This window comes from Ovis aries, chromosome 1, assembly GCF_016772045.2.
Source record: "Ovis aries strain OAR_USU_Benz2616 breed Rambouillet chromosome 1, ARS-UI_Ramb_v3.0, whole genome shotgun sequence".
Lineage (NCBI taxonomy): Eukaryota > Metazoa > Chordata > Mammalia > Artiodactyla > Bovidae > Ovis > Ovis aries.
The window spans coordinates 84,923,685-84,937,106 of record NC_056054.1 but is presented as its reverse complement, the minus strand read 5'-3'; the positions used below and the strand labels follow the sequence as shown (position 1 = coordinate 84,937,106).

General features: G+C 37.3%; 1 protein-coding gene across 1 annotated transcript in view; it reads left to right on the top strand.

Annotated features, from left to right (window-relative positions):
- Positions 1-11,197, top strand: part of VAV3 (vav guanine nucleotide exchange factor 3) — a 450,959-nt gene extending 439,762 nt beyond the window's left edge. The window contains exon 29 of the mRNA XM_060412226.1: positions 10,457-11,197. The gene's annotated coding sequence lies outside the window, so the exon portion shown is untranslated. The remainder of the gene's footprint in view (positions 1-10,456) is intronic.
- Positions 11,198-13,422: the final 2,225 nt, after the last annotated feature.

Genomic DNA, 13,422 nt, shown 5'->3' with positions numbered 1-13,422 from the left:
AGTGGGATTGCTGGGTCATAAGGTAGTTCTATTTGCAATTTTTTAAGGAATCTCCACACTGTTCTCCATAGCGGCTGTACTAGTTTGCATTCCAACCAACAGTGTAGGAGGGTTCCCTTTTCTCCACACCCTCTCCAGCATTTATTGCTTGCAGATTTTTGGATCGCAGCCATTCTGACTGGTGTGAAGTGGTACCTCATTGTGGTTTTGATTTGCATTTCTCTAATAAGGAGTGATGTTGAGCATCTTTTCATGTGTTTGTTAGCCATCCGTATGTCTTCTTTGGAGAAATGTCTATTTAGTTCTTTGGCCCATTTTTTGATTGGGTCGTTTATTTTTCTGGAATTGAGCTGCATAAGTTGCTTGTATATTTTTGAGATTAGTTGTTTGTCAGTTGGTAACGGGATCATACTTATCAATAATTACCTTAAACGTAAATGGGTTGAACGCCCCAACCAAAAGACAAAGACTGGCCAAATGGATACAAAAACAAGACCCCTCTATATGCTGCTTGCAAGAGACCCACCTCAAAACAAGGGACACATACAGACTGAAAGTGAAGGGCTGGAAAAGATATACCACGCAAATAGAGACCAAAAGAAAGCAGGAGTGGCAATACTCATATCCGATAAAATAGACTTTAAAACAAAGGCTGTGAAAAGAGACAAAGAAGGCCACTACATAATGATCAAAGGGTCAATCCAAGAAGAAGATATAACAATTATAAATATATATGCACCCAATATAGGAGCACCGCAATATGTAAGACAAATGCTAACAAGTATGAAAGGGGAAACCAACAATAACACAATAATAGTGGGAGACTTTAATACCCCACTCACACCTATGGACAGATCAACTAAACAGAAAATTAACAAAGAAACGCAAACTTTAAATGATACATTAGATCAGTTAGACCTAATTGATATCTATAGGACATTTCACCCCAAAACAATGAATTTCACCTTTTTTCAAGTGCTCATGGAACCTTCTCCAGGATAGATCACATCCTGGGCCATAAATCTAAACTTGATAAATTCAAAAAATCGAAATCATTCCAAGCATCTTTTCTGACCATAATGCATTAAGATTAGATCTCAACTACAGGAGAAAAACTATTAAAAATTCCAACATATGGAGGTTCAACAACACACTTCTGAATAACCAACAAATCACAGAAGAAATCAAAAAGAAATTAAAATATGCATAGAAACTAATGAAAATGAAAACACAACAACCCAAAACCTGTGGGACACTATAAAAGCAGTGCTAAGAGGAAAGTTCATAGCAATACAGGCATATCTCAAGAAACAAGAAAAAAGTCAAATAAATAACCTAACTCTACAACTAAAGCAACTAGAAAAGGAAGAATTGGAGAACCCCAGAGTTAGTAGAAGGAAAGAAATCTTAAAAATTAGGGCAGAAATGAATGCAAAAGAAACAAAAGAGACCATAGCAAAAATCAACAAAGCCAAAAGCTGGTTTTTTGAAAGGATAAATAAAATTGACAAACCATTAGCCAGACTCATCAAGAAGCAAAGAGAGAAAAATCAAATCAATAAAATTAGAAATGAAAATGGAGAGATCACAACAGACAACACAGAAATACAAAGGATCATAAGAGACTACTATCAGCAGTTGTATGCCAATAAAATGGACAACGTGGAAGAAATGGACAAATTCTTAGAAAAGTACAATTTTCCAAAACTGAACCAGGAAGAAATAGAAAATCTTAACAGACCCATCACAAGCACGGAAATTGAAACTGTAATCAGAAATCTTCCAGCAAACAAAAGCCCAGGTCCAGACGGCTTCACAGCTGAATTCTACCAAAAATTTCGAGAAGAGCTAACACCTATCCTACTCAAACTCTTCCAGAAAATTGCAGAGGAAGGTAAACTTCCAAACTCATTCTATGAGGCCACCATCACCCTAATACCAAAACCTGACAAAGATGTCACAAAAAAGAAAACTACAGGCCAATATCTCTGATGAACATAGATGCAAAAATCCTCAACAAAATTCTAGCAATCAGAATCCAACAACACATTAAAAAGATCATACACCATGACTAAGTGGGCTTTATCCCAGGGATGCAAGGATTCTTCAATATCCGCAAATCAATCAATGTAATTCACCACATTAACAAATTGAAAAATAAAAACCATATGATTATCTCAATAGATGCAGAGAAGGCTTTTGACAAAATTCAACATCCATTTATGATAAAAACTCTCCAGAAAGCAGGAATAGAAGGAACATACCTCAACATAATAAAAGCTATCTATGACAAACCCACAGCAAACATTATCCTCAATGGTGAAAAATTGAAAGCATTTCCCATAAAGTCAGGAACAAGACAAGGGTGTCCACTTTCACCGCTACTATTCAACATAGTTCTGGAAGTTTTGGCCACAGCAATCAGAGCAGAAAAAGAAATACAAGGAATCCAAATTGGAAAAGAAGAAGTAAAACTCTCACTGTTTGCAGATGACATGATCCTCTACATGGAAAACCCTAAAGACTCCACCAGAAAATTACTAGAGCTCATCAATGAATATAGTAAAGTTGCAGGATATAAAATCAACACACAGAAATCCCTTGCATTCCTATACACGAATAATGAGAAAGTAGAAAATGAAATTAAGGAAACAATTCCATTCACCATTGCAACGAAAAGAATAAAATACTTAGGAATATATCTACCTAAAGAAACTAAAGACCTATATATAGAAAACTATAAAACACTGATGAAAGAAATCAAAGAGGACACTAACAGATGGAGAAATATACCATGTTCGTGGATCGGAAGAATCAATATAGTGAAAATGAGTATACTACCCAAAACAATTTACAAATTCAATGCAATCCCTATCAAGCTACCAGCCATATTTTTCACAGAACTAGAACAAACAATTTCAAGATTTGTATGGAAATACAAAAAACCTCGAATTGCCAAAGCAATCTTGAGAAATAAGAATGGAACTGGAGGAATCAACTTGCCTGACTTCAGGCTCTACTACAAAGCCACAGTCATCAAAACAGTATGGTACTGGCACAAAGACAGACATATAGATCAATGGAACAAAATAGAAAGCCCAGAGATAAATCCACACACATACGGACACCTTATCTTTGACAAAGGAGGCAAGAATATACAATGGAGTAAAGACAATCTCTTTAACAAGTGGTGCTGGGAAAACTGGTCAACCACTTGTAAAAGAATGAAACTAGATCACTTTCTAACACCCCACACAAAAATAAACTCAAAATGGATTAAAGATCTAAATGTAAGACCAGAAACTATAAAACTCCTAGAGGAGAACATAGGCAAAACACTCTCCGACATAAATTACAGCAGGATCCTCTATGATCCACCTCCTAGAATTCTGGAAATAAAAGCAAAAATAAACAAATGGGATCTAATTAAAATTAAAAGCTTCTGCACAACAAAGGAAAATATAAGCAAGGTGAAAAGACAGCCTTCTGAATGGAAGAATTTTAAACTATTGCACAATTGCACTCATTTCAGTTGCTAGCAAGGTAATAATCAAAATCCCTCAAGTGAAGCTTCAACAGTACATGAACCAAGAATTTCCAGAGGTACAAGCTGGATTTAGAATAGGCAAACGTACCAGAGATCAAATTGCCAACACCCACTGGATCATAGAAAAAGCAAGGGAATTCCAGGAAAACACTGACTTCTGCCTCATTGACTACATTAAAATCTTTGTATGAATCATAACAAACTGAGGAAAATTCTTCGAGAGACAGGAATACCAGACCACCTTACCTGCCTCCTAAGATACCTATATGCAGGTCAAGAAGCAACTATTACAGTGAGACATGGAACAGACTGGTTCCAAATAGGGAAAGGAGTATGTCCACCCCAAGGCTGTATACTGTCACCCTACTTATTTAACTTACATGCAGAGTATATCATGTGAAATATCGAGCTGGATGACTAACAAGCTGAAATCAAGATTGCCAAGAGAAATAGCAATAACTTCAGGTATGCAGATGACACCACCCTTACGGCAGAAAGCAAATAAGAACTAAAGAGCCTCTTGATGAAATTGAAAGAGGAGAGTGAAAAAGTTGGCTTAAAACTTAACATTCAGAAAACTTAAGATCATGGCATCTGGTCCCATCACTTCATGGCAAATAGATGGGGAAACAATGGAAACAGTGACAGACTATATTCTTGGGCTCCAAAATCACTGCAGATGGTGACTGCAGCCATGAAATTAAAAGACAGTTGCTCCTGGGAAGAAAAGCTATGACCAACCTAAATAGTATATTCAAAAGCGGAGACATTACTTTACCAACTAAGGTCTTATCCATTTGTCTGCTGATGGACATCTAGGTTGCTTCCATGTCCTGGCTATTATAAACAGTGCCATGATGAACATTGGGGTACACGTGTCTCTTTCAATTCTAGTTTCCTTGGTGTGTATGCCCAGCAGTGGGATTGCTGGGTCATATGGCAGTTTTAATTGTAGTTTTTAAAGGAATCTCCACACTGTTCTCCATAGTGGCTATACTAGTTTGCATTCCCACCAACAGTGTAAGAGGGTTCCCTTTTCTCCACACCCTCTCCAGCATTTATTGCTTGTGGACTTTTGGATTGCAGCCATTTTGACTGGTGTGAAATGGTACCTCATTATGGTCTTGATTTGCATTTCTCTGATAATGAGATATTGAAATTAAAAGACGTTTGCTCCTTGGAAGAAAAACTATGACAAACCTAGCCAGAGTATTAAAAAACAGAGAGTAAAATACCTAAGAATATACCTACTAAGGAGGCAAAAGACCTGTACTCCAACAACTGTAACACTGATGAAAGAAATCTGATATGAAACAAATGGCAAGATATGCCCCATTCTTGGATTGGAAGACTACTGTCAAAATGACTATACTACCCAAGGAAATCTATAAATTCAATGCAATCTCTTTCGAGCTACCAATGACATTTTTCACAGAACTAGAACAAAAAAAATTTTTGATTTGTATAGAAAAACAAATGACCCTGAAATATCCAAAGCAATTTGAGAAAGAAAAATGGAGCGGGAGGAATCAGGCTCCCTGATTTCAGATTATACTACAAAGCTACAGTCATCAAAGTGGTATGGTAGTGGCACAAAATCAGAAATATAGATCAATGGAACAGAAAGCCCAGAAACAAGCCTGCACACGTGTTCAATTAATCTATGACAAAAGGAGCAACAATATATAATGGAGAAAAGGCAGTCTCTTCAATAAATAGTGCTGAGATAATTGAACAGCTACTTGTAAAAACAAAAAAATGGAACTGGAACACTCCTCAGCACCATATACAAAATTAAACTCAAAATGGAATTCAGATCTAAATATAAAACTGGATACTGTAAAACTCTTAAAGGAAACAGGCAAAACACTCTTTGACATAAATTGCCAGCAACATCTTTATCAGTCATCTCCTAGAATAATGGAAATACAAACAAAAGCAAATAAATAGGACCTAATTAAAATTTTAAATAAATATTTCACACAGCAAAGGAACCATAAACAAAATGACAACCTACAGAATCAAGGAGAATATTTCTAAATGATGTGACTGACAAGTGATTAGTCTCCAAAGTATACAAATAGCTCAGCTTAATATATTCAAAAAAATGGACAGAAGACATAAACAGACATTTAGCCAAAGAAGACATACACAGATGGCCAAAAGCCACATGAAAAGATGCTGAGCACTGCTAATTATTAGAGAAATGCAAATCAAAACTACAATGAGATATCACCTCACAGCAGTCAGAATAGCCAACAGCAAAAATCACAAATAAATACTGGAGAGGATGCAGAGAGGAACGAGGAATAAATTAGGAGTTTGAGATAAAAATATACATACCACTATATATAAGATAAATAATCAACAAAGACCTACTGTATAGTACAAGTAATTATACTCAACATCTTATAATAAGCTGAAATGGAAGAGAATGTAAAAAGTTTATACATATATATATATATATATATATATAACTGAATCACTTTTCTGTATATCTGAAACTAACATTGTAAATCAACTATATTTCAATAAAAATTAAATAAAATATACAAATACCTCAATATCAAAAAAGCAAACAACCCAATCAAAAAACAGGCAGAAGATCTAAACAGACATTTCTCTGAAGAACACATGCAGATAACCAAAAGACACATGAAAAGATGCTCAATGTCACTAATTATTAGAGAAATGCAAATCAAAACTACCATGAGGTGTCACCTGACACAGTCAGAATGGCCAACATCAAAAAACCTATAAATAATGAATGCTGGAGAGGGTGTGGGGAAAAGGGAAACTTCCTATACTGTTGGTGGGAATGTAAATTGGTATAGTCACTATGGAGAATAGCACAGAGTTCCTTAAAAAGCTAAAAATAGAACTATTATATGATCCAGAGTAAAACATAATTCAAAAGGACATATGGACCCTAATGATCATAGGAGCATTATTTATAATAGCCAAGATACGGAAGTAACTTAAGTGCTCATCTCATCGACAAATGAAAGGATAAAGAAAATGTGGTATCTATATACAAAGGAACATTCCTCAGCCATAAAAAGAATGAAATAATGCTATTTGCAACAACAAATTATCTTATTAGAGATTACCATACTAAGCCAAGCCAGACAGAGAGAGACAAATATCATGTTATCACTTATATGTGGAATCAAAAAAATGGTACAAATGAACCTATGTACAAAACAGAAATACATTCAAAAACATAGAAAACAAACTTATGGTTACAAAATGGGAGGTGGCAAGAGGGATAAACTAGGAGTTTGAGACTAAAGTATACACACTCCAATATATAAAACAGATGACCAACAAGGACCTATTATATAACACAGGGAACTATACTCAGTATTTTATAATAACATGTAATGGGAGAGAATGTAAAAAAATTTTAAAAAGAGTATAATTCATTCAATAAGTACTTACTTAGTGTCTACTCTCCACTTACATTGTCCATGCCACTAGAGATATGGCAGTGAACAAGCCAAAGCCCTTGCTATCATGGAGCATGGCACATCCTAGTAGACAGACAAGCCATGGAAGCCAGGTGAAGAAAATGTTTCAGAGTGGAGGTGATCAGCTGCACAAGTAATGCTGAGTGATTGAGTGAGACTGTGAATTAACTACTGGACTTGGTTTAGACTCAGGCTTCGATTAGGCGCTGGGTGGTAACCCTGACGTCGTAAGTTTTAGTGAAGGGTTAAGTTAAAATTTACAAGTGTCCTCAACTCCTCTCAGGACATTGTGAAATATCTTTCTCCGTTTTCTGAATTGTCTTGAACTTTTTTCCAGCTCTCAGGTTAGATATCATTCTTTAGCAAAGCATTTTCTGAGAATTTACATTTTCTTCCTCTGTCATTTTCTCTCATGGGCTCATTTTCCATTATTACACTATCATGTTTATAATTATGGATTTAGGTGTTTGAAAGTCACTTATATATCCCACTATTCAAGTTCATTAAGGCTGTCTTAAACCCTGCAAAATGAATACCTAGAGTGTCACTGGCACAATAAAGTTCTTGCTTGAATTAATGAACAAAGAATGATTAATTAGTCTTTTCCTCTGGGACTGTGGTGGACTGTGCCATATCAATTTGGTTAAATGGAACTACATTTCCCAGAATGCCATTCCCTTTGTCTCCCTGGAGTAAAATTTGCAAAACAAGAACTAGCACAAGATTTGGAAAGTAAAAGAAAAGCAACAGGCATTACTTGAAGAAGGTCTCACTATCAAAGACAGTAAGTCTTCTACATGACTTGAAGAAACTTCAAGTTGAGAACTTTCAAAGATGCTATCATCAGCATGAGTGAAATTGCAACCCAACCTCTGTCTTTTATTGCCAACAATCCTTAAGTTCTACAGTCTCCCACCTCTCCTAGTCAGTAACTCTTCCTGCCTTTTCATTCAATGCCAGTTCCTGTATGCCAACTATTCTACTGTACTACCGTATTTTCCAAAGTTATGCACTATAAGATTAAAATGCTTTATTTTTGTGTTTAAGATATCTGTTGACAGAAGAAGGGATAAGGATGTGGTACATACATACAGGGCAACATTCGGTTCAGTTCTCAGTCGTGTCCAACTCTTTGAGACCCTATGGACTGCAGCACACCAAGCTTCCCTGTCCATCACCAACACCTGGAGCTTGCTCAAACTCATATCCATTGAGTCAGTGATGCCATCCAACCATCTCATCCTCTGTCATCCCCTTCTTCTCCTGCATTCAATCGTTCCCAGCATCAGGGTCTTTTCCAGTGAGTCAGTTTTTCACATCAGATGGCCAAAGTATTGGAGTTTCAGCTTTAGCATCAGTCCTTCCAATGAATACTCAAGATGGATTTCCTTTAGGATTGACTGTTTGGATCTCCTTGCAGTCCAAGGGACTCTCAAGAGTCTTCTCCAACACCACAGTTCAAAAGCATCAATTCTTCAGTGTTCAGCCTTCTTTATGGTCCAACTCTCACACCCATACATGACTACTGGAAAAAGTAGACAGACCCAGCAGTTCAGTCTGTCAAGTAGTTGACTAGACAGACCTTTGTTGGCAAAGGAATGTCTCTGCTTTTTACTATGCTGTCTAGGTTGGTCATAGCTTTTCTTCCAAGGAGCAAGCATCTTTTAATTTCCTGGCTACAATCACCATCTGCAGTGATTCTGGAGCCCAAGAAAATAAAGTCTGTCACTGTCTCTATTGTTTCCCCATCTATTTGCCATGAAGTAATGGGAATGGAATGAAAACTGACCTTTTCCAGTCCCATGGCCACTTCTGAGTTTTCCAAATTTGCTGGCATATTGAGCGCAGCACTTTCACAGCATCATCTTTTAGGATTTGAAATAGCTCAACTGGAATTCCATTACCTCCACTAGCTTTGTTCATAGTGATGATTCCTAAGGCCCACTTGACTTTGCACTCCAGGATGTCTGGCTCTAGGTGAGTGATCACACCATCGTGTTTATCTGGGTCATGAAGATCTTTTTTGTACAGTTCTTCTATGTATTTCTGCCACCTCTTGATATCTTCTGCTTCTGTTAGGTCCATACCATTTCTGTCCTTTATTGAGTCCATCTTTGCATGAAATGTTCCCTTGATATCTCTAATTTTCTTGAAGAGATCTCTAGTCTTTCCCATTCTATTATTTTCCTTTATTTCTTTGCACTGATCACTGAGGAAGGCTTTCTTATCTCTCCTTGCTATTCTTTGCAACTTTGCATTCAAATGGGTATATTTTTCTTTTTCTCCTTTGCTTTTCACTTGTCTCCTTTTCACAGCTATTTGTAAGCCCTCCTCAGACAGCCATTTTGCTTTTTTGCATTTCTTTATCTTGGGGATTGTCTTGCTCCCTGTCTCCTGTACAATGTCATGAACCTCCATCCATAGTTCATCAGGCACTCTATCAGATCTAGTCCCTTAAATTTATTTCTCACTTCCACTGTATAATTGTAAGGGATTTGATTTAGGTCATACCTGAATGGTCTAGTGGTTTTCCCTACTTTCTTCAATTTAAGTCTGAATTTGGCAATAAGGAGCTCATTATCTGAGCCACAGTCAGCTCCCAGTCTTGTTTTTGCTGACTGTATAGAGTTTCTCCATCTTTGGCTGCAAAGAAGATAATCAATCTGATTTTGGTGTTGGCCATCTGGTGATGTCCATGTGTAGAGTCTTCTCTTGTGTTGTTGGAAGAGGGTGTTTGCTATGCGTTCTCTTGGCAAAACCATTAGCCCTGTTTCATTCTGTACCCCAAGGCCAAATTTGCCTGTTACTCCAGGTGTTTCTTGACTTCCTACTTTTGCATTCCAGTCCCCTATAATGAAAAGGACATCTTTTTTGGGTGTTAGTTCTAAAAGGTCTTGTAGGTCTTCATAGCACCATTCAACTTCAGCTTCCTCAGTGTTACTGGTCTGGGCATAGACTTGGATTACCATGATATTGAATGGTTTACCTTGAAAATGAACAGAGATCATTCTGTTGTTTTTGAGATTGCATCCTAGTACTGTACTTCAGACTCTTTTGTTGACCATGATGGCTATTCCATTTCTTCTAAGGCATTCTTGCCCGCAGTGGTAGATATAATGGTCATCTGAGTTAAATTCACCCATTCCAGTCTATTTTAGTTTGCTGATTCCTAGAATGTCAATGTTCACTCTTGCCATCTCCTGTCTGACCACTTCCAATTTACCTTGATTCATGAACCTAGCATTCCAGGTTCCTATGCAATATTTTTCTTTACGGCATCTGAATTGAATTGTAATAGATTTACAGTACTTTTCACACAAACAATACATAAAAAAAGAAAAAGGAAAACTTTTAACATTTATTTTTTTAATTGGAGAAAAACTGTCTGTTTGTTCACTTAAGGAAACATTAACAATTAAAGAAATATTGTCCTTTACAGCACTGGAGAATGCACTGGCAACCCACTTCAGTATTCTTGCCTTGAGAACCCCATGAACAGTATGAAAAGGAAGAAAGACATGATGCTGAAAGATCATCCCCAGGTTGGTAGGTTCCCAGTGTGCTACTGGAGAAGAGTGGAGAAATAACACCGGAAAGAATGAAGAGATGGAGCCAAAGCAAAAACAACGCCCAGCTGTGGATGTGATTGGTGATGGAAGTAACGTTTGATACTGTAAAGAACAACACTGCATAGGAACCTGGAATTGAATATTACTCAGCAATTAAAAAAAGAATGAATTTGAGTCAGTTGTAGTGAGGTGGATGAACCAAGAGTCTGTTACACAGAGTGAAGTAAGTCAGAAAGAGAAAAACATATATCGTATATTAACACATATATATGGAATCTGGAAAACTAGTATTGAAGAGCCTATTTCATGGGAGGAATGAAGATGCAGATACAGAGAATGGACTTGTGGAAAGTTGGGGGGGGAGAGAGAGGGACAAACAGAAAGTAGCATCAACATATACACACTACCATGTGTGAAACAGCGGTGAGAAGTTGCTATGTAACACAGGAGCCTAGCCTGGTGCCCTTGATGACCTAATGGGACAGGATTGGGGGCAGGAGGGAGGCGATATATGTATAATTATGGCTGATTTGCATTGTTGTATGGGAGAAACCAATACCCCATTGTAAAACAATTTTCCTCCAATTAAACAATAAATTTTAAAAGTTTTATTTTTTGCTTTTTTATGCATTATTTGTTTGAAAAGTATTATAAACCTATTACAGTTCAGTACTATACATAGCTGATTGTCTTAGCTGGGTACCTAGGCTAACTTTGTTTAGTTTACAAACAAACTGGACTCACAAACATGCTCTTGGAATGAAACTCGTTCATATGTAGGAAACTTACTGAGTATGGAGAAGAATAGATTCAGAAGTGCCCGGGGAATACTGCTTGTCATCTTTCTCTGTTGTTTATCCAGATCTTCTTTCCAACTACTAGACCTAACTCCTACATTCAAAACCAGAATTTTGGCTGAGGATACACAGAAGCAGGAGTAGAGAGGCCACAGCTTCCCACAGAACTATCAAAAGTTTCCCTTTTGCAGTTCTTATAGGATCACTTAGATTTCCCTTGAAGCCTGGACTTTGCTTCCCTGCCCCTGTGTTTCAGGTGACTAACTTGGTTCCTCCAACATTCCCTTCAGGATGTAACTTGTCTAGTATTTGCCACAATTGTATTGATATAAGATATCCAATAACAGTCATGGGCTTCCCTGGTGGCTCAGTGGTAAAGAATTTGCCTGCCAAGTAGGGGATACGGGTTCGATCCCTGGTCTGGGAAGATCCCCTGGAGAAGGAACTGGCAACCCACTCCAGTATTCTTGCCTGGAGAACCCCATGGACATAGGAGCCTGGTAGGCCACAGTTCATGGGGTCTCAAAGAGCTGGACATGTCTTAGTAACTGAACAACAACAACAATAATTCAATAATAGTCAAAGTGGCTCCAGTTCCCTGATTAAATCTTGATTATTGGCATTATTATTCATGGGCTCAGCTGCATGGAACCACTCTTCAAGGCAGATCTGACCACAGCCTACACTGAACTCCCAATCTACCAACAAGGAGCATCCCCGAGTGCCAAATATGGTACCATTCCCCAAGGGAACCAACCAGCCAGCCACTTGATTACTCTGGATGGCTTCCATTATAGAATAGCAGTGCTTTGTTCTCCTTGGAATAAATGGTTACACTGGATACAGATTTCTTTGCCCAGAGTGCTTCTGCCAAAATCACTATCTATGGAATAGCAGAGTGCCTTATTCATTACTCTATAGAGAATTGCTTCTGATTAAGGAATTCATTTTGTAGCAAATTAAGTGCAACAATGGTCCTATGTTCGGATTTTACTGGTATTACCATATTTCCCTTCATACTGAAGCCGTTGACCTGACAGAACTAAAGATTTAGTTATGGATCCATCTGGCTAGCAATGCTACAAAGTTAGGGTACTATCCTCCAGTATACAGTACATACCCCCAAATCAGAGACCAATATAAGTTGTTTTTACCATAGTCAAGGTTTTCATGTCTGGTAATTAAGGAATGTTATAGGTATGAGTACTTTCACAATTATCCTTATTGCCCTTTAGTGAAATTTTGCTTCCCATTCCTTCGCTTTAGGCTAAACTCATTCTCAGTTTAAGACAGAATGCTTCCACTTGGGATTCAACAAACCCATTTAGCTGGAAGTTGAAGCTACTACTTGGCCACTTTGTGCTTTTCAAACAACTGAGCTAACAGGCAAAAATGAAGTTACTACACTGAGACTTGATTACCAAGGGGAAGTTAGGTTGCTATTTCACAGTGGGTCAGGGAAGAATTAGAGCTACTCTAGCACTTCATTATGTAAGGTAAATACTAACAACCATAAAGGAAGAAACTGACAGTAACACAATAATAGTGGGGGACTTTAATACCCTACTTTCATCAGTGGACTGATCATCCAGATAGGAAATTAATAAGGAAATACAGGTCTTAAATGACACTTTTTAGACGAGCTGGACTTAATTGATATTTATAGAGCACTCAGTCCAAAACCAGCAGACTACACATTCTTCTCAACTGCACAGAACAGTCTCCAGGATTCACCACATGCTGAGCCATAAGACAAGCCTTGGTAAATATAAGAAAACTGAAATCATATCAAGCATCTTTTCTGATCACATCATGATATTAGAAATAAACTACAAGGAAAAGGCTATAAAAAAACACAAACACATGGTAAACAATATGCTGCTAACCAATAGACCACTGAAGAAATCAAAGAAGAAATTAGAAAAAAAATGCCTACAAACAAATGAAGACGAAAGCACAAAATTCCAAACCTATGAGATGCAACAAAAACAGTTTTAAGAGGAAGTTTATAGCAATGCAATCTTGCCTCAAGAAAATAA